We start from the raw sequence: 26331 nt of genomic DNA on the forward strand, positions 1-26331 counted from the left end.
TGCTACATTTCTACTGTATTCCCAAAACTCCTAAAAAATATTACCCTAAATTGGGGTGTTAAGAAGAAAAAAAAAAGTAGCACATTTTCTTGTGTCCTATTTATTAAAATAATACTTGTGGTTATACAAAATTATAAACATTTATTATTACAAACAATCAACAATGAACTCTGAAATGTAATTGAACAATAAAAAATAGTCATACTTTTAATGAGACGGATGTACTTGATGAATTGACAGCAAATTATGAATATTTGGCTTCAGTTTTGTAAGAAGTAATCTCAAATCTCAACGTTCTGTGATGTTCAATCTGCTCCTTTTTTTTGTTAACAGTTTGGTAACGGCACTAAAACTTCTTTCGACAAGATATGACGAGGGAAACGCTATCAAAAATTTTCGCGCAATTTACCACAGCCCAGGATATTTTTCGGGGATTTCTGCCGGCAGCCAAAATGTTTGATAGCCTTTTTTAAATTTACCTAGTGAATGATGCTACCTGCCTACGTTGATAGGTAAATCCAAGCCAAAATTTTTGTTCTTTATTATGAAAACCAGAAATTTTTTCGTGGACCCCCACTTACAACTTGTGAACCCCTGTTTTCTTTTCACGTTTACGTGGACCCCCGTGTGGTCTGCTATGGACCCCTGGGGGTTCACCTGGACCACTTTGAGAACCTATGCTCTAAATGATGTAAAAATTTCAAATTGTTTGGATCAATAGCTATACTTCTGAAAAAAAAAAAAAAAACTGCGATGCTTACATTTTTATGCATTTCTCCGATTTTATTTGTCACATTTAGTAAAATATTTTTGACATAATAACTTTTAAATTAAAGAACGTTTATAGCATCTGTGATTGAAAATTGATCGAGTTACGAAACTTTATCATTATTTTAGACGATTGTAGACCATTTCTCTCTCTGTAACTCTAAGTTTTATTCGCAAAAGGATGAATTTTTTCCCCGTTTAAAGCATTATGTTTCAAGAATGTTTCTTTGGATTAGAAATAAAAATTCATCAAAATCTCGAGGCTAATTTTTTTTTATGATTATAATACTCTTTCTTTCTTTATATATATATATATATATATATATATATATATATATATATATATATATATATATATATATATATATATATATATATATATATATATATATATATATATACACACACACACAAAAACAAAAGCTATAAATGGTAAATCATAAGAACATTAAAAAACGTATTAGGAATTTAATATCTGCATAAATTCAATCTAAATACATTAAAAAACATATTAAAAATTAGTTATAAACTCTGAACTTTAAAAGCATTCAAAGCATAAGAGATTTAAAATCGAAATTTATTAGATCTGTAAAACAATAAAAAAACATTAGGAATTTAAAAATTGTAACATTTGTTTTTAAAAATGCTAAAGGATATATATAAAATATGAAGCTCTTCAGAAAACTTTTGAATATTTTATAAAATTTACATAATGAGAATTTATCAATATAATTAAAGTTGACAAACATATTCTCAAATAAGCTACTGACTTTAAACATTTTGGCTAGTATACAAAATGTATTCAACTTAGTATATAACTGCAATCAATCATATTATTGATGAGTTTTTACAGAAAAATCTGAACGTTGGAATTTCAAACTAGGAATGTTAAATATATTATGTAGATGGGCGGAAGATATCTTGAAGATATTCATATCTCTTAAGCTATGCATATCCAAGATATACAAATTTGGCTTTTGTCATACACTACGACAAGGACAAAGAAACTTATTGAGAAGGCAATAGCTTAATGTTTCAGCGGCCAAATTTGGCATCACATTTAGGAAAAAGGAAAATTAATTCCTAAATAAGAATTCTTAGGATCACACTGCTTTAAATTATGACCAGGTAAAAATTTGAATCAAATGGTCATTCAACATCGTGAGTTTTGAGTTTTTTTCGAAATACCCGAAAATAGAACTCTTTAACGAACATAGTAAAAAAAAAAAAAAAAAAAAAAAAAAAACGCAACAGCTGGCGGATGAAATGAAGTAACAGGGGGTGGCACGTAATTTGCATTTCAAAATGGATGACACGTGACACATTTAAAATCCCCCTATCAAGATCATTATGAACTCCGAGGTAATAGGAGAACCCCACAGACAGGGGGAGAGGGGATCAAAAACCGGTTATCAGACATAAAAAAAGAGGGGTGGAAAGCACAATAGTAAAACTCGCGTCATTGAACAAATATATATATATTTTAATGTGCTGAAATAATAAAATTAGGTTTTGTTCATTGATATGTCATGGTCCATTGCTATAAAAGATCAAATAAAAAAAAACACCAGTAAAAAAGATCGTTTAAGATCATTTTTATTGATGCCAATAGAAAAAGTTCGGCTCACACTATACAGGTAGTATATTCTTCTACAAGTAGTTAAACGATAAGGAAAAAGAGAGCCTTCTCGATTTTTACTTTCTTGTATATAAGGTATAGAAAAAATTTAGTTTCTTTATATTAATTTCCCGTTTTGAAGCAACAATAGTACTATTTTGGAATGGTCTTCGTAATTCCGAACTCTGGTCAGATGACGATAACGACACTTGAAATGCCCCCCCCATCCAAAATTCCACGCCATACGAGCATATACGACTGATCTTTAGCGAAATCGTTTCTCGGATTTGGAACTTATCTGCCCTGACGCCGAGACTTTATTATTTGGGATCGTGGCCATTAATATAGCAAAAGAAAACATTGCAATTGTCAAAATATCTGACTTCGGAATTGTGATGAATCTTCATGTTTCAAATCTCTCCGAAAATTCGAAAACACTGAAACAAAATTTTGAATTAAATCTGTTTTCAACAATATAACAAGTTATATGGATGAGAGTTAACATAATTTTTTTTTCTTTATTACTAGAATTTCAAATCGGAGTCAGATGGCTTGACTATTTATTGACATGCTTATTCGATTTTATGATAAAGTATTAACTCCAAAAACGAAACAAGCTAGAAGCGGGGATTTCAGTAAGTGTTATCGTTACTACAGTACCATTATATTTATTATTATAGGAAACTCCTAGATATGTGTATATTTGGGTTAAAACTCTACTTATAAAATGTTTGTTTGTTTGTGCATATGTAAATTCAAAAAGACAACAAATTAGATAAATGAAATTTAGCAAGTGGCATTAAAATTACAAATCTCTTTCAAATGCTGAAGCCAGGAAAGATGCTTTTCTAAAATATTTATTTGATTGTTGTTGTCGTGTCTATGCATACAGTACTAGTACAAAAGATTAGAGTCCTCCAAAATCTAGCCATAGAAGAGAGGCGCCATTGCCTCCGGAAAGGTTGCACTTCTGCCTGTTGGTCCTCGGGAGCTATTTTATTTCCCTCCTACCACTTAATGGTAAACCAAAGGAGGCGTTCCCCTATCCGCCGCCTGGGGACGCGCTCTCTAGGGGTTACAGGCTCCCCCCGAGAGTATTTATTTGATTCTTTTCACTGTATGGCGAAGTTAAACACAAAATGTTCCATATTGTGTAAACATGCAAAAAAGGCGTTAGGACAAATCTCCCTCTGTGCCCCCCCCCAGTTTAATGCAAACCAGAAAAGCAAGCAATGTTTTAATTCACAGATCTGTAAAACAAAAACGAATTTCTATCGAATCTCTGTTTAACAAGGTCTCATCGTTTCACTTAAAAGTTTCATTTAAAATATTCATTAAACAGAAATTTGTGAGTTAAAACATAAAAGCAAAAAAAAAAAAAAAAAAAACTATAGCTATCTACCCACTTCATTGACTGTAACACATTTCCTAAATCGTGAAAAAGTCTGTTTTCCTACTTCGTAGAAGTTTAATATAAATAATTAATTTTTCTTTTTATAAAGTTTTCACACTTTTATGAAGATCGCAATGCAACATCTATAACCTTTTCTTGAACTGTAATTCAACTAACATCGTCTCAAATGCTGTTAGAATTCATTGGGAAATTCTTTTTTAATAATTTCTTTATTATGATCTTCAGTCATTGCCTTTGGCCGCGATGGCCTGGTGGTAAGGTCTCGGCATGGGAGCCGTAGGGTTTCAGGTTCAAGACCCGAATCCACCGAAGAACCGTTGTGTAAGGGGGTCTGTTGCCCGTTAAATCCATCATACCAAATGTCCTCTCGCTGGTGTGGAGAGGGGGTTGCCAGCTCAGGTGTCGTCCTCGTCATATGGCCGCAGTTCAAAATTACGAGGTCCGTCCCAAAATAGCCCTAGTGTTGCTTTACAACGGCGCGTTAATATAACTAAACTCATTCATTGTCTTTTGTGATTCGTCTACAATTAGGATTATCTATCTAATTACATGATCCCTTCTTTGCGATCTAACTGTACTAGTGAAATGCCATTAGATAGTAGATATGACTCACATACGAGTCACGCTTTTAAAAATGGATTTTTTTCAATATGTTTCGAGAGTGAACACAAATTCAAATAACACGCTTTTTCAAATACAAAGCGAAAATGAGCTCGGAACCTTTCGCTTATCTCATGTACTAGAAAAGGACAATCCGAATTTTTTATGGCTAACATTTGATCATTAACCCTTTACACACGGAAAAATAATAAAATGAATAATTATATATTTGTGAGTGTAAGAATACTTTCTAGTGCTTAGGAAGTTCAAATATATAGTTGTACCTTTGTTATAATTTCATAAAATTAAGAAAAGAATTTTTGCCATAAAGCGACTTTTATAATAACCATATCTAGTAGTATTATCTATCAAACGAAGCGTTGGTCACCTCTTAGAGAAAATTCAGCATAAAAAAATTCGGCGAAACAATTATACGAATCGAATTATATAAATCGCCAACATCATAAACTCCACGCATCGCTTAATGATTATGGATGCTTTCTCCCTTTTTCGAAAATAAAGCGAAAGATGGTGGAATTTCCTTTTCTTTTATTCCATTTAAAAGTCATCACCATAGAAACAGGCATAATGACGTTCAATTTGCATAAGGTTAAAGGATCATATTTTGCATCTGGATTTGATATTCTGACGTAACATCCTAGAATAAAGGATCATGCGCAAAAGTTAAGGCATCAGATAATTACCATCAGGTCGTATGATAATTATTTGCGCTCCAACCTGATACTTTATGGAAAAAAATTACCTTTTCCATTTTCTAGATATTTAAGGTGCTTCGCAATTATTTCCTAACAATCTCGCAAAGCTACTATCTGTTTTGTTATGAAATAATTATTTTAATAATCTAGTCGATAGGATGGAGTTTAGGTAGCGCATGAAATAAATTGATATGTTCTAATAAGAAACTTGAAGCTTAAATTATTCCAGAAAAATTTCTTTGTAAGTAGGTAACAGATACAATAATTAATCTGAAAACAGAAAATATGAGAGTTGAAGGAGAAAGAAAATTCAAACGCAGAGTTGTAATTATAGACATTTTTATCGCTCCGAAGACTTTATTTAATTAACAATTCATTAAATGTGTCTTCAAAATCAATTCGGATACAGTATCAATAGATACATTTTCTCTCTCTGCGCATGGTAGCCACTCTAGAACTGCTAAGCTATTTTTCATCCTTTTTTTGTTGTTACTTGTAAGATCTGTAATCATTATGCCAATGGATTTACTCACTTGTTCTATTTTTTAACCACTTTTATGACGTGCAGATCGAAAATTAATGATGGAAGACCAAAATAATTACCAAGCAGGGTAATATAGGCGGTCGAAAAGAGGCAACAGACTGTGGTGAACTAGTTTAAGCTAAAAATGCATGACTTTATATATATATATATATATATATATATATATATATATATATATATATATATATATTACAAAAAAAGTATGTGTTTTGAATAGTTGTATATAATTTAAGAAAATTACTAAACAAATTTTAAAATTTATCTTTTTAGTGAAATTTGAAAAAAAAAATTAAATGTGCTAAATGGCTTCATTATAAATTAAACAATATCCCAGTGATACAAATCACATTATAACAATTCTGCAATAAAAATAAAAGTCAATTTTTACCAAGACATGTTTTTACAATGCAAAAAAAAATATTTAGCATTATAAAAAAATATTTTACAATGCAATACCTAATATTTTTAATGGTAGGACTATTCATGCAATAGCCATCTTGGTATTTTTCCAAGTTTCCAGTTTAAATCTAATTCTAGCACCGCTATTGCCATATATAGCCATATTTTATACAAATGTTTATCAACAAACATTTAAAAAAAGGATTTTCAAATACTTATTGTTGCTCTTTGGAGCAGTCATATGAAGTTTATAAATAAAAAATAACGTGTGCCAAATGGATATACGATACACTGAAGGGTTAATTATAGCAACATTCCATTTTGAAATAATGCTAGAAAGGCTATTTTGAGATAGATCTCGTAATTTTGAACCATAGGCAGAGGATTAGAAGGATACCTGAACTGGCCCTTCCCTCTCCAAGCTTCCACACCACACCACCGTTAAGGACATTTGGATGTCATCACTTTGTGATATATAATTGGTCAGGTTCCTATTTGCTTTATTACATTCATTTAATTAATACAGTATTTGGAAACACTGAGCGTATATTTAAAAATGTTGTGTAGATATGTTGAGATTATTCAGTCATGAATCATGATTAATAAATAAAAACAAACATTTCAACAAAGTTACCAAAATACATAAAAAAAAAATCTGTTGAAATAATGTTATGTGCATACGTGGATATCGTGTAAACATGAATCATGATTGATAAATAAATAAAAACATACATTTTTATAAACTTACTAAAATAAAAAAAAAATCAATTTAAATAATGTGTGCGTACGAAGATGTATTGTAGTCATGAATCATAATTAATTAATAAATAAAAACAAACATTTCCACAAAGTTACTAAAATAATAATTAAAAAAAATCTTTTTAAATAATATGTGCATACACCGATGTAGTGTAATCATGATTAATAAATAAAAAGATGTATTTTTACAAACCTATTCAAATAAAAAAAAAATCCATGTAAATAATGTATACATGTCGTGTAGTCATGAATCATAATTAATAAATAAAAACATGTCTTTTGACAAAGTCGCTAAAATTTAAAAAAATGACCAAAATATTGTATACAAGCGTGGGCGAGTGCTACGCAATCATGAATCATAATAAACAGATAAATAATAAGGTACACTTTTTCAAAATTTTACGAAAATAAAAATTGAACTAGAATAAATCATTAATATGTCGATTAAGTTTGAACTGTGTTGAAATGTGTATAACTAAATTGACCAGTTTATTAAAAGTCATAGTCTGCTCTGCCTTCGGATGTAAAATGTCCGCCATCAGTAACAAATCTTGTATCTCAAAGTCTTGAAAATGGTGAATGGAACTCTCATTTCCATATTTCTTCGTCGAATTGAGTTTTGGAATTTCTTCTATACACAGTTTAAAGTCAAATTTGAGATATTTCGTAGATATGTTTTGTAACTGAAAAAAATTTCACTAAGCAATGGCTGACCTTAAAGTAAAAAGTTGATTGATTTACATTTTTATTGTTCCATATTTTGAAAGAATTTTAGCTCAGTTAATTGCATAACTAGTAAGACAATCCAAGCCCGGCTGTTACCATAGAAACGCACATCATCCCATTGACGTGCAGGTGAAATTAGGGAAAACTCTGATGCAATGATGCATTTAAATGAAAATGACATTATTTCTGCTTCTCTCTGAATCTAAAATAATACGCTAATTCTTTCTACAACAATCATAAGTTTAGACACTACGTCATTTTTTCATGATGCATTTATGCAGAGAAAATTTTTAATTTATCAGGTTTATTCTAGAATGTACAACAATTCGACTAATTTTTGGTAAATGAAGATTCAAGAAAATCGATAAAGGCAATTAAAGGTGGAATTCGGCTGTCATCGCATTCAATTCATCTTTCACTCCTTGTATTATCTGGGGTCCTCTAATCAATAATATTTAAAGCATGCATACACTATTCCGTAGTAAAGCTCAAAACTGGAGATGATGGCTTATTTTGGAATTGCAATAATTTAATACGTATTTAGGAGGTCAACTCATTCAAGCTGAAGGGAAAATGAGGGACCAGTTTTACAGAAACAGATGCGGATTGATTGGCTGCAAAACATTCATCACTTCCTTTAGTGGCGGATTTAGCTATTTTGCGGTTTCAGGCAGTGAACTTTATAAAGCTGCTCTTTCAGAAATAAGACAATCTAGTTTAATTTTTCAGCACATTTATAACTTAATCCACATGTTAATGACTTAGTTTAGTTTAATTTTTTTATTTTAATAACTTTATGATTATATATATATATATATATGTATATGTGTGTGTGTGTGTGTGTGTTTATTCATTTATTTTTAATACGTGTATCAAAGAAAAACTGATTAAAGAAATAGATTTGTTTTAAAAATTAACCATAATTATTAATTAATAGTTGCCTTATTTATTAATAAAAAATTCGATTATTATAATAGATTATTAGGAAATAATGAACTTCAAGCAAATATAACATTAAAAAGTATTATGCAAAATCTATCAAGAGGAATATAACATAATTAGTTAATTGAATAATTAATAGTCTAATATATTAACCCTAGAATGCATGAATTTTTTATTTTTTACAAAAAATATACACATTTTGAATAGCTGCATGTAATTTAGGAAAATTATTAGAGAAATGTTAAAGTCTTTTTTTCACGAAATTTAAAATAAATGTGAAAAATGGCTACATTAAACAATATTCCAGTGATACAAATAACATTATAACAATTATGCGATAAAAGTATGTCTCTTTATACCAGTATATTTTTTGCAAAGTAAAAGAAATATTTCGATAGTATTTTTAATGGTAGATCTATTCATACAACAACCGTCAGCCATTCAACCCAACCGTCGTTCCAAGTTTCCAGTTTAAATTTAATTCAAGTACCGTTTTGCCACACCTCGTTTTTTCCTGCAAATGTTTATTAAAAAGCATCTAAAAAAGAATTTCCAAAAACTCTGTTACTCTTTGGAACAATCACATGAACCTTATAAATCGAAACAGAAACAAATAGCTACGATGCATTAAAGGGTTAAATATTACCCTTTTATTCGTTTAACAATCACTTTAATAATTCAATATCAATACGCATTGTAATCGTAATATTTTAATTTGATAGAGTTGTATTAAATTTGCATTTTTGCAAATTTATCTATTTTGCAACAAAGTTAATAACATTTGTTTAATTTACCTACCTCAGCCCAGTGGCTTTAGGTAGCTGCCTACTCAGAAATCTGCTGCTGTCTGACTTGTTGATAAGAGCTTTGCCCAAGTGAGGTAGGCATGCACCCAAACAAGAAGAGTGGGGAATGTCAACAGAATTTAGATTATAGGTCACTCGAGCCCGCGAAGGTGATATTAAAAATTTAAGCTTTTTGCACTATTGTTAAATTCTCTCTCTGGTTTTATGACTGCCGATTCAGTACATTGGTATTAATTTTTTTTTTTTTGTAACTAAGATGAGAATTGCAGCTATTTTAATTATCTCAGTATTACTGTGGGTTTTGATAATTTTCCAAAGTTATAAATAAACTAGCCGCCTTTGGCGACCAACTTGTTTGTCCATATTATTAACTAATCCATATTAATAGTTTTAAAAGTTAGGACAAAGCGATTATCTGTCTGACGATGGTTATAACTATTTATCGCTTATTAAATTTTCGGTTTGTCGTCTATTTCTTTTAGAGCTTACATTTTGTAGCTCTATTAAGTAGCGAAACATGCAATTGAGCGCATCCGTAAAAGCATTTAATGAAGCTGTCTGTTCGTATAGTGAGTTGTTCGCATTTCACTATTGCCATTCAGCAATACGTAATGAGAACGATTTCTGAGACTTCTACGCTAGCGTTTTTTAAATATAGATATTTCTGTAATCCATTGATTTACGCTGTTTTAGTTTATTTACGTTGCATTTTCATTGTAAAGAGAACTTTTGAAATCATAGCTTTTGAATTATGCATTTTTATAACCCGAAGTTACATGATAGGTAGGACAGACGAAAATGGCACAAATTTGATTAAATCAGGGTAAACATTTGTACATAAATATATATAATTTTTATAATTGAAAGTGACGGTTATTTAATCAACTATTTGGAAGGAAAGTATATAATGAAGATAGCAGTTCTCAAAATAATTCAAATGAAAGGTTTTACGCAAAACGGAATTATTTCGATGACGTTTTAAAATCTAACAAAACCGTTTGACAATTCAACGACTGTTTTTCTTCTCTTAAAATCTCTTCATAGCAAACGAATATGTTTTTTTTTATTCCCTGCTTTTCAGCTGCAATAGTTTCCTCATTAGAATCGATTGTCTTCAGAATTGTTTAATCTTTTTCAATCGAACCTAGAACATCTGTCAAGCCTGCAAATGTTATTGGTTTTTCCGTGGATCTGGTTTGAGTTGTATATAGTAATTATTTGCTCAAACATTGCTATAAGCTTATCGTATGTTAGTTCTTTACTGTGTGAGTCTATTAGCTCATCCGTATCATTACAATGAACTTCCAAATATAATTGCAACTTCCTTTATAATATGAGCAACAATTTCTCATATTGTTATCGAATAATTATTGAAAAAAATAATGGAGAAATTCTCTATATATTTGTATTTCCGAATTTTGCATTTGGATTATATTCTAAAATATGAAATATAAGAATCTGGAGTCGCGTATCTGTGAGCTTCTATATATTATACTTTTCAAATTACTTATGTAATTCTTCTGCTGCAAATAATGCATCTGTTTTGATTAGGTGTGAAAAAAAAATTATCTGGGATGATTTCAGAGAAAAAGTTAAGAAACTTTTCGAATTAAAGATATTTTAAATGCAATACAACTCGGCAAAGCACGTTAGAACTCAGCTTCTATAATGTAGAATCAATGAGCTGCGAAAGATCCAAGCCATGCTTTGAGCTAAAATTGGAATTGAAGCTATTCATTAATCGTTATTTAGTACTAAATTCAGCCTGCCATCTGAAATTGAGTTTCAATTCGATCGATAAGAAGAATTCAGAGAATTATCGATTCTAAATCATCGTACTTGACGTTTGATGTATGATTTAAGTTAGTAAAGGGCAGATGTCAAACGCAGATTTTCTGACGAGCGATTATTAGTTCAGAGGATGATTGTCACTTGTGAAATGAAATTGAGATAGGCACCATTTCCGAGAAGTAGATGAATAATATACTAGAAAATTTAATCGTAATCTTTAAATATGAATGATAGATTTTGGTCAGAAAGACGGATATATGAGATTTTCTCTGTTAGCGATGAAAATTCAGTGTGTGTTTATGAATGGTGTTTTTTGTTGAAAATTTGTTCTATTTACATTTTCGCTTTTAAATTAACATTAGTAATATGATAATCAAATTAGTTTCTTATATTTTTGTCGTGAAGAAAGAAAGTTTTATTTTCGGAATTTTAATTAAATAATTTAAGTTTAAAATTATTTAAAAAGTATCTTGCTTTTACACCCTTTATCAATTAACATAGAATAAAATAATAAATACCTTAAAAAATAATGCTCAATTTTTTTTTTTTTTTTGAAAAAATATGTTTACTCAGAATTAGGAAGCGTTCCTGTTTACATGAACAATTTTCCTGATACATAGTACGGGTTGATTTAATTTAGTTGTATTATTCACAACGAAGCAACACGAAGGGTATTTTGGAATGAACCTTGTAATTTTAAACCACAATCAGATGAGAAGGACGACACTTGAGTTGGCAGTCCCATCTCCAAGATTTCGCACCGCACTAGTAGAAGGATTTTGGCCCCATTGGATTTATTATAGGCCTCCAAATTTTTGTAAAATAATGTATTTGAAATTCGTATCTACAGTAATTGTTTTAGCGAAAAAAAGAAAAAAAACCGATATTTGTACAATTTTTTTTCTGTTGATTCTTGAAGAAAAAATTATCAATTCCAATTTATAAAATTAATAAAGGAAGAGTGATGCAATTAATTAAATTACATTCCCGCTTGTAGCTACGCTAGTACTATTTGGGTATGCATTTCATCATTTTGAGATTTTCTCAGATAATGACATGACACTTGATCTGGCCCCCTCTTTCCCTAAATTTCACGCCACATCTGTTTGAAGACGTTTTTCTCCTGCACAATTAATGTGTACCATACTAACATACGTGGTGGTATTTTGATCGATTTAATACTGAACTGAGGATTTTAGCTGCGGCTGTGTCACCGATTCAATGAGAATGAATACATATAATAATTTATAGACAGAGAAGTAAAGCGATGTCATATATAAAATAACAATGAAATAAATTATATCAAAATTATTCACTATTTTTATTTTCTTCTATACGAAGTATACAAAGAGAAAGTACTATAATAGAAAAAAGAATTCGAAAAATTTTGACGAATTTCCACATTTAAAACATCTCCATTCTTCTCTGGATTCAAAAATAACATTATTGGGATTATGTCTGTCTGTAAACACGAATAACTGAAAACCATTTTGAGCACGATGGATGAAATTTGGTATATAGTCTTTATAACAAATTTGTAAATTTATAGGAGCTTTTGAATGAAATCCATTTAGAGGAAGTCTGTTTGTATGATTGTTCATATATAAGTTAACATGGTAACAACAAAACGAAGAGAACTAGATAGATAAGATTTGGTTGGCCCATTTAACATCTAAAATGTAGATGCGAATCAAATTTGGAAACAAATTCGTCGATGGTTGACCGTCAGTCTATCTTTACTTTCACAAACATTTAAATGCGATTAATTCAAAAACGCATATATATGGAATTTGTTATGGGACTTTTGTTCAAATAAACATTTATTTTTCTGTTCCAGCTGGTAGCTTTCTACTGATGAAAAATTTAACCAGTAGTCATTTTTTTAAATTCATTATATCAAAAATAAAATTCAATAAATAACTCAAAATTAATTAATCACACACATTTCAAGTTTGTTATTTCATTCAAAATATTATTTATAAGTTTCTTTGTTTATTTCTCTTCTTTCTGAGTTCAATTTTGAATTATAAAGTTCGATAAAAATAACATTTTTGAAATCTCTCATAAAACACTTGCAAATGACTGTATAAAGGCTGACTGCAAAAGATATTCTTGTTTACGGTATTTCATCAAATGATGACATCTGTAAATTATTTTTACTTGATGCTTCTTCGGCAGCTGTTTCTCGTTTTTATACTCAACGCTTTTGGGTAGAAATGAAAAATAAAATAAACTTCGTTTAGTATCAGATTTCTAAAGCAAAGGTCATTAACTTTATTCAAACAACCTTTCATGTAGAAGCGACCTTTTCTTGCAACTTGCATTTTGCATTCAATACAATAGGGCAGTTGTTAAATGAATGACTTTATTGATACTTTCCCTTGACATTATTGTTACTTTGGTTGAGGAAGTTATTCAAGTTTCCTCCATTTTGCCTATTATCTGTTCTTTGGGCATAAATTACCTGGGGTAACTACGCTTGATTTAAAATGTTTAGTTGTAATTCATGCAACAGTTCGTTTGCTCACTCTTTGATGAAATTTACTCTCATAATACAAAAGTATAATAATTTTATTCTTTGAAAATCATCTTTTCAAGAATTCTTTTTCCTAATAGCTGAAGAATAATTTCGCTTTAATTTTAACGTCTGGACTTGATGGAAAAAAAACCAACCAAATTATTATAATAACTAGTTGGAAGGCCTTCAGCATGATCTTATTATACTTAAAATAATTAATATATATGCTCAAAAGTTTATTTGTTTTAATTCTAATTATCGACATTTTCTATGTTGAAATTCTGCATTTAATGTGAAAGATGGTAATTTCCTGGAATTCTTCCCATAACGTCTAGACGCATAGAAAAACTTTTTACCAGTAATTCCGTCGCTAATATCTTCCCACGTATTACCAACTCAACTATAGGAATCATTATTATTCAAATAATTCACAAGTTTGTCATTTTCTTATTAATTCATTATTGGAATCCGACAATTATATTCCACTGTCTGGCAGAAGTTTTTAGAACGTGTCATTTCAAAATCATCAGAAGAATCAGTATGAAATAAAATGAAATTTTGAAATGGTAAGGGTCCTCCAAAAATTATTGCACTCGTTTCAACAGCTATAAAAGTAATTTGGTTTGAAGTTAATTACTCCAGAAACCTTTATTGCGGTATTTTTTATTTTTTAACAAAAGTTTTATAAATCTAGTCTAAAGAAAGCAAGCGAAATATTCCAAACATTTAATTTTCCATTTACTTCTTAGTTAAAAGTTATGTTTTAAAAACATTAATAGTTTAATTAAGATTTTTTATCGAAGATATTTATTTCTTCATATTAAAAATGTAATTAGTAAATAATTCTATAAATAAATTTTTAAATAATTCAAAGAGGAATCAAAAATGGCAAAGAGTGTTATGCTTTCTTTTCTAAAATCATGGGACAAGCTTTTAACCCTGATTAGAACGAAATAGCTTTCCTGTCCATGAAATGGTAATATCTGAACACTCGAATCGCCATTGAAAGTTAAAAGTAGGTCAGGTATACAATACGTATGATTTTACAATGGAGTATGGGGTCGCAGACACTAAGAGAGGCAACAATAGGGAGGCTCTTTGTTAGTGAATTACGGTGAGATTATAAAAAAGACTTTGTCAATGTACGAGGCCCGCCTTCATATGCAAATGTTATTTTAAACGCAAATGGAAAATATATGAAGCGTAATCAAATGCAATACTTTCTCGTTACGTATTCTTTCTGGCTGTTTTCATAATATTCTTAATCTCCACTAAGAGTAAAAGTTTTGCACGATGCATATACTGTTCACGTATTGTTTCTATAGTGAAATTGCATAAAAAGAGATGCAATAATTTATAAATTAATAGTAATAATTATAAATAATCATTAAATTTTAAAAATTTATTACTCTAATTGGAGCTTGAATTGGAGCTTTGAAGGAATTCTTGAGCGGATTCCTTCAAATACCTGCATCCGAAATAAAATTCATTTCCTTGAAAGCATTGACTCTTGGATTCTTTCTTTGTAAGAAAGAGTCCGAGATCACGATGGTTAGTGGTATGGTTTGGACTTTGGGGGCGAGAGATTGTCGGTTTGAAACACAATTCTACAAACGATTCGTTGGAGGGCATGATGCGCCTCCAATCCGACGTAATGGACTAAACAACCTCCCGTCTGAATGGTGCTAAAGTGTGAAGAGGGCGGAGCATCATCCTAACATTCGTTGTTTTACTTGTAAGTAGGATTTTAATATAAAAATTGAATTAACTGACTATAAGCCCATTGTAGTTGAAAGCTTTGGGGTTAAGGACACAAGAGCCAAAACTCCTCTGTAGAAATCACCTTTTGCGTTTGTGACCCCTACTGCAAAAAAATTACCAGTTTCTATATGTTTTACCCGCCTTGAAACCCTGTCTCATGATTTTAGAAACACCCTGTAAACGAATCCCTGTGTTGCGCAGGACTAGGATATAAATTAAAAAAAAAATACAGAGAAGTAAGTCAAATAGCAATTACAAAGCTGAATTTAAAAAAGAAAAATTTATTTATTATAATTTGTATTTCAGTGCTTCAAACTTTATGAGATTTTAATTAATTCACACAGCTAAAAATAATTTAATGTAAGCAGAATTTCAGTAAATGAGTTTTCAGAACTTATGTACGTGAACCATATTTTTGGCATTTTTCTTTAGCTTCTAAACTCTGAATTGTTTCTTCAAAAGGACGAGACATCGACCAAAATGACTTCCAAAAGGACGTGACATCGATTCTAGAGGGCTCTAGGTTCGAAATCCAATTCAACTGAAAACGCGACGTGTAAGAGGGCTGGGTGTAGGCCAAATCAGTCAAGGTCGATGTTCCCTTCTCTGATATGATGCGGAAGTTTGGACAAGGGATGCCAGCTCAGTTGTCGTCTTTGTCACCTGAACATGGCCCAATATTACGAAGTCTGTTCAAAAATAGTCTCAGTGTTACTTCAAAACATGATTTTACTATAACTAAATTGAAACTCAATAGATCCAGCATTAAATGCATGTATTCTTGCATAAGGCCGTATGTCAATGAAAAAAAAAAAAAAAAAAGGAATATGTAATTTCCAACCAATCGTGTAGAAGTGCAGCGTTTTAATATATACAGAAATGAACATTTTAAGTTCTCAAAGTTTTAAAACCAAAATTCAGGCACCAACGAAGTGCAAAACGTGAAAGGAAAAACAGTAAAAAGACTACATGGTTTGAAATTGTAATTGGAGTTACTTACGTTTATAGTAGCGCGCAACAATACTGAAAAGGCAAGATAATTGGGAAAAAGAAAACTGCGGTTTGTGGCGAAAGCAAAACATTAATTTAAAAATGCTTGCATTATGACGAAATATGCAAAAATAAATTTATAAAAAACTAGTCTTGTGGTTTTTAGGCACCAGTCATTTACTGTCTGTGATTTTCACGTCTAGCTGCTACGCTGGAGCTACAAGGAACTGAATATTTCGCAATTTTTCTTTTATTTCTGCGAAATTACTTTATGCCTGATGTTAGCATTAGCATTAGAAATATGAATGTAAATAAAAAATTTATTTTAACACAAAACTTGTAAAATGCATAAAACTTTTTTGGTAATTATCAGGAGAATCTTAATGATTTATGACTAATCTCATTAAATGAAATTCGGAAGTGGGTATAGATATTTGGTTTCAAAGCTTTTACAAATTTCGAGCATTGAAAGCTATCCAAAGCGCCGACAAAATATTTTTTAAATTGTATAGTAAAGTATTCAATAATTCAAAGAAGAATATCACCCAGCATTTCATGGAAGGTGTCGTGACTTAAACCATTACTTATGCATGTTGATCGTGACCTTGTTATGTGAATCGTGGCATGCTATGTGAACCGTGTTGCCTTGACTGAACATTACTATCACATGTTCAGTCAAGGCATCTGAATTTTTTTTTTTTTTCAGTATTCTGTATTTGCCTGAGAGAATTGTTCATTTAGTCGAAACACTAATAAATTAAATACAGCCATAAACTATCAAACCTGATTTCATTATGCAGTTTATTGCAATTATGGCTTTCCAGTGCATCAGTTTATAAAGTAAAATACTTTAGATAGAACTATGATTAATTTGCCTACTTTTGAATCGCTATAAAATATTGGAAGCGATTAAAATTAAAATATCCCAATTCAGTACACTATGAAAACATTGGAAACCGAAATTTGGTGGAATGTATTTCAGATTATAGAAAATTGAATGATGCTAAAATAACATCAAACATGAACGACAGGAGGCGATCGGCCCAGAAATCTCAGCAAAAAAATAATTCAATCATCCCCTTAGAATAATACATATTAATTACGAATTATTAATGTATAAGAGAACAATCTCTCTCTCTCTCTCTCTCTATATATATATATATATATATATATAACAAATGTAATACGTTTTCAATAATTAATCCTAGAAACTTTTTTTTTACAAAAAAATGTAAGTGTTTTGAATAGCTGTTTATAATTTAGGAAAATTATTAAAAAATTTTAATTATTTTTTTTCGTGAAATTAAATTTTTTTTAAATATGCTAAATGGCTAGATCATGAATTAAACGATATCCTAGAAACACAATATAAAATTTTTGCAATAAAAGCAAAAGTCCTTTTTTACCAATATATTTTTTTACAATGCAAAAAAAGAATTGATAGTATATTTTTAATGGTAGAACTATTCATACAACAACCATCATTGTATTTTTCCAGGTTTCCAGTTTAAATCTAATTCTAGTACCACTATTGTCATATATATGTCTTTTCTACAAATGTTTATCAAAAAACATTTAAAAAAAGATATCCAAACACTAATTGTTGCTTTTTGGGACAGTCGCATAAAGTGTATAAATTGGAATAAAAACGTGTGCCAAATGGCTACACAATGCAATGTAGGGTTAAATTAAAGAAATTCGGGATTCTTATCAGATTTTTCGTTTTTATGCCAATTATTTCTCCGAGTTTTGAAATAACCTATGGATAATTACCCAAATTTGACATTCTTGTGACCAGTATTTTTTGCTTTTCCTCAAAATGGTTCAAAACGGGGATGCTTTAATTCAAACCACTCTAATAAACAATGTAAAGCGAAAATTACACTAATAACTCTAATAAACAATGTAAGCGAGTAAAATAACAATGAAAAGCGAAATTCTTAGCAGATTGTCAATCATTTCTCCATGTTTTAAAATAACCTATGGATAACTACCCAGATGTTTTATTCTTATGACCAATATTTTTTGCTTTGCCTCTAAATGGGCCTAAATAGAGATGTTTAATTCAAACCACTCTAAATATTTTAGGCTAGATTATCTCCAAAATGTCTTTTAATTGTCCTTTTTATTTATTAATTATTTTACTTTATTTGTTAATGATCTATCTGAACAAATAATAAAGAAAAAAGGTATGTAAACATCATTATAGCAGAAGATAGCCGGCTACTGCAATAATCCTGTAAGCCAATTTAGTCCTTTAACTATACAATAAAATATTTGAATTGCAATGAAATATTTCAAATAAAATTGCCTTTTGCAATTTTATTAAACAGTAATTCTAGAATCAGAAATTTGAGTGACTTTAAAAATGAGAGAATTATGGAAATCTTCACTACTGTAAGATTCGGTAACGGCTTTTGTTGCGCGATTCTTTCTCTGAAAATGCTTGATCCGGGGCAAATCGAACTCATTCTATTCCAGTTACAGCCAAAGCCTAACAGTTATTAAAAAGCAATACGCTTTATGTGAGCAACGGCGTAAATAAAAGGGTGGTACTTTTATATCTCATACTGCTCCACCATCTGTGTGTGAAGGAGCCCCTATTTGAGAGCGCTCGACTTGTGCAAATTTGTACTGATGACGACCGAGGCAGCGTGCTTACATTGGATGGCAGAAGAACGAAAACAAAAGACAGCAGATCAATCAATAACTATCCATGCTTGTATTTTTAGAGGCTGTTCTGAAATCCCGGGGATCGAAATTGCGTGATTTCATTTCGTGTGCAAGGGGGAGTCGAATCGCGTGATCCGATGCAAACCTGCGCGCCTCCTTCTATCTCAGGATAGAAATTGTGGACGTCCTCCTGCTCCCACAAAATGGCGGGCATGTTTGTTTTCCGTCAATAACGTTTCATTTCCGCACAGAGTATTGAATAAGTATTCAGATTTCACTCAGAACAGTTGTTTTGAATGTGATTAATATTTAATACCGGTTTTCTGTTTCTGTTTTAACAGCTTGATTGATTTCCCCGAGAGTCACTTTATTTTGAATTAATATATTTGTAATATAAACTTAAATTAATTCACTTTAAACGATAATGCAGTGAAAAAATTATGTAATGTACAAAATGGTCATTAAGTACTATCAAATCAAAATGCATTCCCAAAACGGAATGCATAATCTTCTTAGATAACAGAAAGAAAAAAAATGAAATGTCAACTGTTTCTTTCAATAAATGATTCGAACTGAAATGATATGAAATACCGGGGACATATTATTACAAATTAAGATATTTGTAATCTTATAAGCTAAAATTAATTCACTTTAGACGCTAATGCAGAGCAAAAATTATGCAATGCCCAAAATGGTCATTAAGAACTATCAAATCAAAATGCATTCCCAAAACAGAATGTATAATCTTCTTAGATAACAGAAAGAAAAAAAAATGAACTGTCAACTGTTTCTTTCAATAAATGATTCGAACTGAAATGATATGAAATACGGGGACATATTATTACAAGTTAAGATATTTGTAATCTTATAAGCTAAAATTAATTCACTTTCGAAGCTAATGCAGAGCAAAAATTATGTAATGCACAAAATGGTCATTAAGTACTATCAAATCAAAATGCATTCCCAAAACAGAATGTATAATCTTCTTAGATAACAGAAAGAAAAAAAATGAACTGTCAACTGTTTCTTTCAATAAATGATTCGAACTGAAATGATATGAAATACCGGAGGCATATTATTACAAGTTAAGATATTTGTAATCTTATAAGCTAAAATGAATTCATTTTAGACGATAATGCAGTGAAAAAATTATGTAATGCACAAAATGGTCATTAAGTGCTATCAAATCAAAAGGCATTCCTAAAACAGAATGTATAATCTTCTTAGATAACAGAAAAAATGAACTGTCAACTGTTCCTCTGTAAATGATTCGAGTTGAATTTTTCCTTCATCTAAGGAATTTGGAATTTTAAATTAAATCAAAACATTTGTGTTACTTATGAAGTGTTTGATTATTTTCAAAATGACATTTTTTGTGACGATATATTACTTAGTTTTTTATAACATATTTACTCGTTTCTTCGTCTTTTTTTACTTTCTTGTGTACAAAGTATACAAAGAGAAAATATCGTAATCGTCAAAAAATTCGAACTCAAGATTTTGACTAATCTTCACGTTTCAGAACTTCCTGAATTCGAAAAACGCATTTTGAAATTATGTCTGCCGAGGAAAATGATAATTCAAAAAGGCTTTGAACTAGACAATTGAAATCTTGTAAATAGACTTAAAACCACATTTGCAGATTTCTATTAAACTCTGTTTAAAATCCATTCAGAGAACGTCTGTTTGTTGGACTGTCTTTGTATAAGTATATACAATAACTACAAAATGAAAAAAAGCTAGATAAATAAAATTTTGAGCGCAGGATTAACATCTAAAATAGACATTCTTTTTAAAATGTTCTACCAAATCTATCAAAATATTAATCTTCTGTTGATCAAAAGCAATAACTCAAAAACATAATGACTTAAATCCATAAAACTTAGTATGTGGCCTTGTGACTACAACTGTAGTTCTTTGTTAAATTTTGGTTTCAATCGCTTTAATGTAACGCCTTCAACATATATATTCAAACAACAGATCAGTAAATATCATAGATTTGCGCCAAAGATAAAAATTTCGTAATTATTATTTTCCAGTGCCATGCAAGACATTTGGCAATTTGGTATGTGGTCTTTGCATGAAAGTTGTAGCTTTCTAACAAATATCAAACGAAATCAATTTAAACGAAGCTTGCTTATTTATACGAGTACAAGTGAAAATGATAACTTTAAAATACAAAGAGCTAGATTATTAAAATTTGGTACACAGTTTTATCATCTAAAGGGAAAATATATACCAAAATTGGAACCAAAGCTGTCAAGTTTGACCGTCTACCGGTCTGTTCAATCACATGCATATAAACATGATAATTCAAAAAGATAGAGAAAATTAAAAAAAAAGTTTAGATAAATGATTTTTTTTGTGTTGAATTTTACTTTCAATTTGTTGGGAAAAAAAAAGTCTTCCAAACTGGATTGTCGGCGAAATACAAAACTCTCATAAACTGGATTTTGAAAATAAAAATCTAAGATTTCGTTGAGCTCTTGGCTTTACCTGAGGTCTACATTTTTTATTGCGATAGGGAAGGGAGATAACATCTTTAAGAAAAAAAAAAAAAAATCAGGTAAACATTTTTTTTTTTTTTTTGGTCATTTTGCACCCTTCTTCAGGCAGAGTTAATGGTAGGAGTTCGCGGTTTGGATGACAGAAAAATCGATACCAGGAGTAAGTGGAGATACATGATGCAGATTGACCTAGTGCACTTATTATCTTCTATGTAACTTAAGCCCACCACATCACACTAAATCCGATCATCAATGTAGAAAGCAGTCAGAGTTGGTATATCGTGGGGTGACGGTTGATATCTGACACGGCCTTATTTCCATCCCTCCACTTCCATCAAGTCATTATTAATGGACACTAAATGCATGCGGGTGAGGAGGAGAGATTTGGGGGTGCATGGAAAGGGGAGACTTGCGGTGTACTCTAGGGAGGCTATCACTGAGGGGGTTGGAGTGATGCTGACGTGGAGTACTCTTGAACGATCGCCTAAACAGATGAGCTAAAAAATATAATGGAGTGGAGAGAAATGATGACTGGCTTTAATCTTTTTCACGGGTACATCGTGAAAGTTGGAAGGGTGGGAAGTTGGGTGGAAGGTTTATAGGGCATATATCGTCCCAATCTCCTGACCTTAGTTCGAAGTTACGACGTTTGTTCCAAAATAGTCCTTTTAGTTTGTTGACGGAGTAGCTTAAATTCATCACACCTTTCTAAAAGGATGTGTTCTATTGATTTAGAATATAATCAATAGCCTTTCACTGGTATAAAGGAAAGCAAATATACTGGCTGTCTTAAAAAAGTGGAATAAGTATTTAGTTCTCTTAATATTGCATTTAAGCATGTACTTCCAATTACAATGTTTCATTAAATAGGGTAGAAAATTGTGTAAAAAGATTTTCGCTCCTTTGGAAGATGATAGTAAAAAGCTAAAAAAAAATTACATTTTTATACATCCAGCATTGAGCAAAAGTGTCAACGAAAAAATGTTTCCCTTATATTCATCTACAAATACGCAAAGTTTCACATTCTTATCTACTAAAGGAATATATCTAGTATTCTAAGGATACTATCTACTACTAGGATTAAATAGGAAATAGGATACTATCTACTATCCTAAGTATATTATTCCTTTCAATCAAAAATTTTCCGATTATGCTTATTATAAAATTTAGAGAACTAATCACAAATTTAGATGGAAACAATTATTTCAGAAGTCTTAGTTCATCCAGTATAAAAAAAAATACCATATGCAAATATTTCTCAATTAGCACATCATCCAATCACCATGACTTGAAAGAAATTTGCTAATCACACGTGTTGTTCACTTTGATTAATCGACAGTTGCAATTTTGAATTTGTAAGAAAAGGAAGCGAATTTTATAGTAAGAATTTTGATTAGAATTTTGATAGAAATTTGCTAATCACGCGTAATGTTCTTCACTTTGATTAATCGACAGTTGCAATTTTGACTTTGTAAGAAAAGGAAGAGAATTTTAAGGTAAGAATTTTGACTTTCTAAGGAAAAGAAGAGAAACTTGAGAAACTGAACATTTAAAATATCTCAGGGAAATTCTGGATTTCTAAATAAGAAAATAAAATTCTTTGCTTGTGGTTGTTTGCTTTTAAAAAAACCTGACATACTTCAGTAACAAGGAACGTTTGGATATGCTGATGATTTCTGCTGTAGATAATCATAATGCTTGTTACCTATAGAAGAATACAAGCGTTGTTTCCTGAATTCCCGGCATCTTTCTAGAAAGTGCACTTATAATACGGTTCAGCGATAAAAAACCACAGGATCCTTACTTCTGCGGAGTGGAACCAGGAAGACGAGGTGTTTTACAAATTATACTGAAATTGACATTTTGGCTTATTTCTCATGCTGGAATACGAACAGTCAGTTGAAAAGCCTCAGTTTAGAGAATTCAAAAACCACAATTTAGAGAATATTTCTACAAAACAAAAAGCATCCATAAATGATTCGTTAAGTCCATGGACAGTTATGACAGTTATATGGACATTTACGTAATAGAAGTTTAGAATTTTACAACTGGGCCCTACTTTAAGTAAAATTATATCCTTATTTTCTGAGAAATGTAACCTGTATTGATGAATATCTCTTTAATCGAGAAGCAATCGTGATTTGCAAAATGACCACTTTTGGAAAAATAAAAACCCATCCTACCTATCTTTATGTTAAAAGTGATGAATTGGATTGTCTATATACAAGTATTGTTGAAAGAATGTACTTTGTATAGATGAGGAAAAATGTACACTTTATAATCTTTTGCAATTTGTATATCCTCCCTGAATATTATGTACAATGAAGGCTCATTCAGGTATGGAAAATTTGTCCAAATCAATAAATAAATTTGCTTTTTATATCACAGAAAATTTTACAAATTGAAGCATCAAACTTTGTGTCCTTTTAGATAAGAGTAAGAAAAATATTTTGCTCATTGACACGTTTTCGTTGCGGTAACTTTGTATTTTTACTCTCTACAAAAGCCACAAATATTTTCAAACATTTCGTTATCAAATATATATATATATATAAGAGAAAAATAAAAAGCATTTTTTTACTTAGAAAATATATTTAAATAGTAATATTTGTAAAAGTTTAAAGAAAAAAATTATTTCAGATTAAATCATATCAATTGGAATTCTATCTTTCAACTATTAAAGAGAATTTTAGGAATCAACGTACCTATTAACTAGTACTTAATTAAATCAACCAATCAACTAGTACTTAACTGGTAAATTAATGCACAATAATTTATTTCGGCAATGATAAAGTAACATTTTAAGGTATTAAATTGTTACATTTAAGAAATAATGTATTTTTTATATAAATTATTATATTTTCTATGTGTCGTTTACATCATTATTAAGCTGGAAACTGCTGCTGTTGTTTCCGTTTAAGAATGCATCTTTCGATAGAGTTTCTATCAGAAAGCCATAAAGAAATAGTCTAGACTTAATAGAATTATCTGAGCTATCTTTTCTTTCTTTTTTTCCGATGCAATTTCCATCTAACGTTGAATCTTCGAGGCCGTTGAACTTGTTTCCTTTACTGGAAAACAAATGCATGACTTCCAGGTGGTGTTTCTCAGATGATATTGATTGTCTCTGGAGATTGCTACAGTTTCCATCTAAGTAACATTGATTTTAAAGAAAACTGCTATCAACAAACAGTTTTGCGCCAACATAACTACTTCTTATTACACAGAAAATTGCATGAGACCCTCTCTTGTCTTATTGATGAAAAAATCGAACAAATGGTAGAAAGTGTTTTTCTTCTTTTTTATGGTTTTTATATCTGAAATTCCTTCTAAATAATCTAGTTTTTTTTCTTTTCTGTTTCCTAATAATTATTTCCGAAACATATTTATACACTCGTTTTTTTATTCAGTCATAAATATAATAGGACAGATGTATTTGTTTTTTCAGTTTATCTGGAAAAGACAAACTTTAAATATCAGACATTTTTGTGATGTGTCTAGTTTTTTTCAGTTTAAGCTAAACAAAATTTATAGAATAAAAATACTTTCTAAACTGAATTATAAGTTAAATCGTACCTGTTTAGTTAAAACTACTCAATATAAAATGAAATGTTCTCATATGATGAAAATTGCAAGTTGTCAGAAGTGGTGTCTACAACTTTTTGACAGTCTTAAAATAAGTCAATATTAATACGATTATAATCAGTAGACTGCTGCAATGATAAAAAATTCTCTAAATTATCAATAAAAAAGATTCTTTCAAAAGATTTCACAATTTTTTTGACAGAAAAAAACGAGTTTTTACAATAAGGAATACAATACAATAAGGAATAGAATCCAATTATAACGTAACATAATGCAAAAGGTCGAATGTAAAAGTTCTATTCAATTGAAGTCAAATAGTAGGTATCATTCATATCGCCAAAGGTTGCCAAATTGCCTCTGTTAAAACGCAAAATGATTTGTTTTTTAAGTTTAGTAACATATGGTAAACGGAGCAAACTCGATGTTTGAAAGCTATACGGAATAAATCTATTAACTTTCAATTAATTATTTGTTAACGAAAAACAATTAACTAACCTCTTGCTTTATTATAATTTCGTTTTACATATTTATTGGAGTTGTATTTGCTTTAGGACAATCACTGACTACAACAGGAGAAAAATTCTCACCACCAGTCAATTATGCAATATCAAAGGAAAGGACTTTTGAGACAATGAAAAGGGGAATGTGTCACTGCTCTTTTTTTTCTTTTTTTTTTTCTCTTTCTGCTCCTACTCTCTGCTGCGACTGGTGACAAGATATTGTAGTTCATTTGCTGAGAGCGATTGTTCCAGTGTAAACGCAACTTAATATTTGTCACGTGATAAGATCAGACTCTCAGATTCTACGACGATATCAGTTAATTTATCTTCAGACCTCTCACTGGAAATGAATTCGATACTGAATAGAACTTTAATCAATGGTTCTAACGGGATTTTGATCAAATCTCATCATGTAACTTCATATGTGCATTCATTCTCGCCAAATTTATCTTATGGTTTAAAGAGAATTGATTAATCAATAAAACTGATTAATCAATTTGGCTCTTTAAAATGTTTTACTTTTTCTGCATGGAAAAAATCTTGGGTACACCGCTTAAATAAACTAGTAATTTTAGGCATTATATGACCAGTAAAAATACTTATCATTAGCTGTTAATACTTTGAAACCCATGTGTTCATCCATTAGTTGAGGTAAGAAAGCCAGGATTTCCAGGCATATTTTAAATCGTTTGTGGCGTATGAATCCAGAATTTC

General features: G+C 30.3%; 1 long non-coding RNA gene across 1 annotated transcript in view; it reads left to right on the forward strand.

The window, feature by feature from the left end:
• LOC129961071 (uncharacterized) overlaps nt 1–26331 on the forward strand; it is a 57441-nt gene that overhangs the window by 3914 nt on the left and 27196 nt on the right. The window contains exon 2 of the long non-coding RNA XR_008783754.1: nt 2915–3021. This is a non-coding gene — a long non-coding RNA (uncharacterized LOC129961071). The remainder of the gene's footprint in view (nt 1–2914; nt 3022–26331) is intronic.

Source organism: Argiope bruennichi, chromosome X2 (genome assembly GCF_947563725.1).
Source record: "Argiope bruennichi chromosome X2, qqArgBrue1.1, whole genome shotgun sequence".
Taxonomy (NCBI): domain Eukaryota; kingdom Metazoa; phylum Arthropoda; class Arachnida; order Araneae; family Araneidae; genus Argiope; species Argiope bruennichi.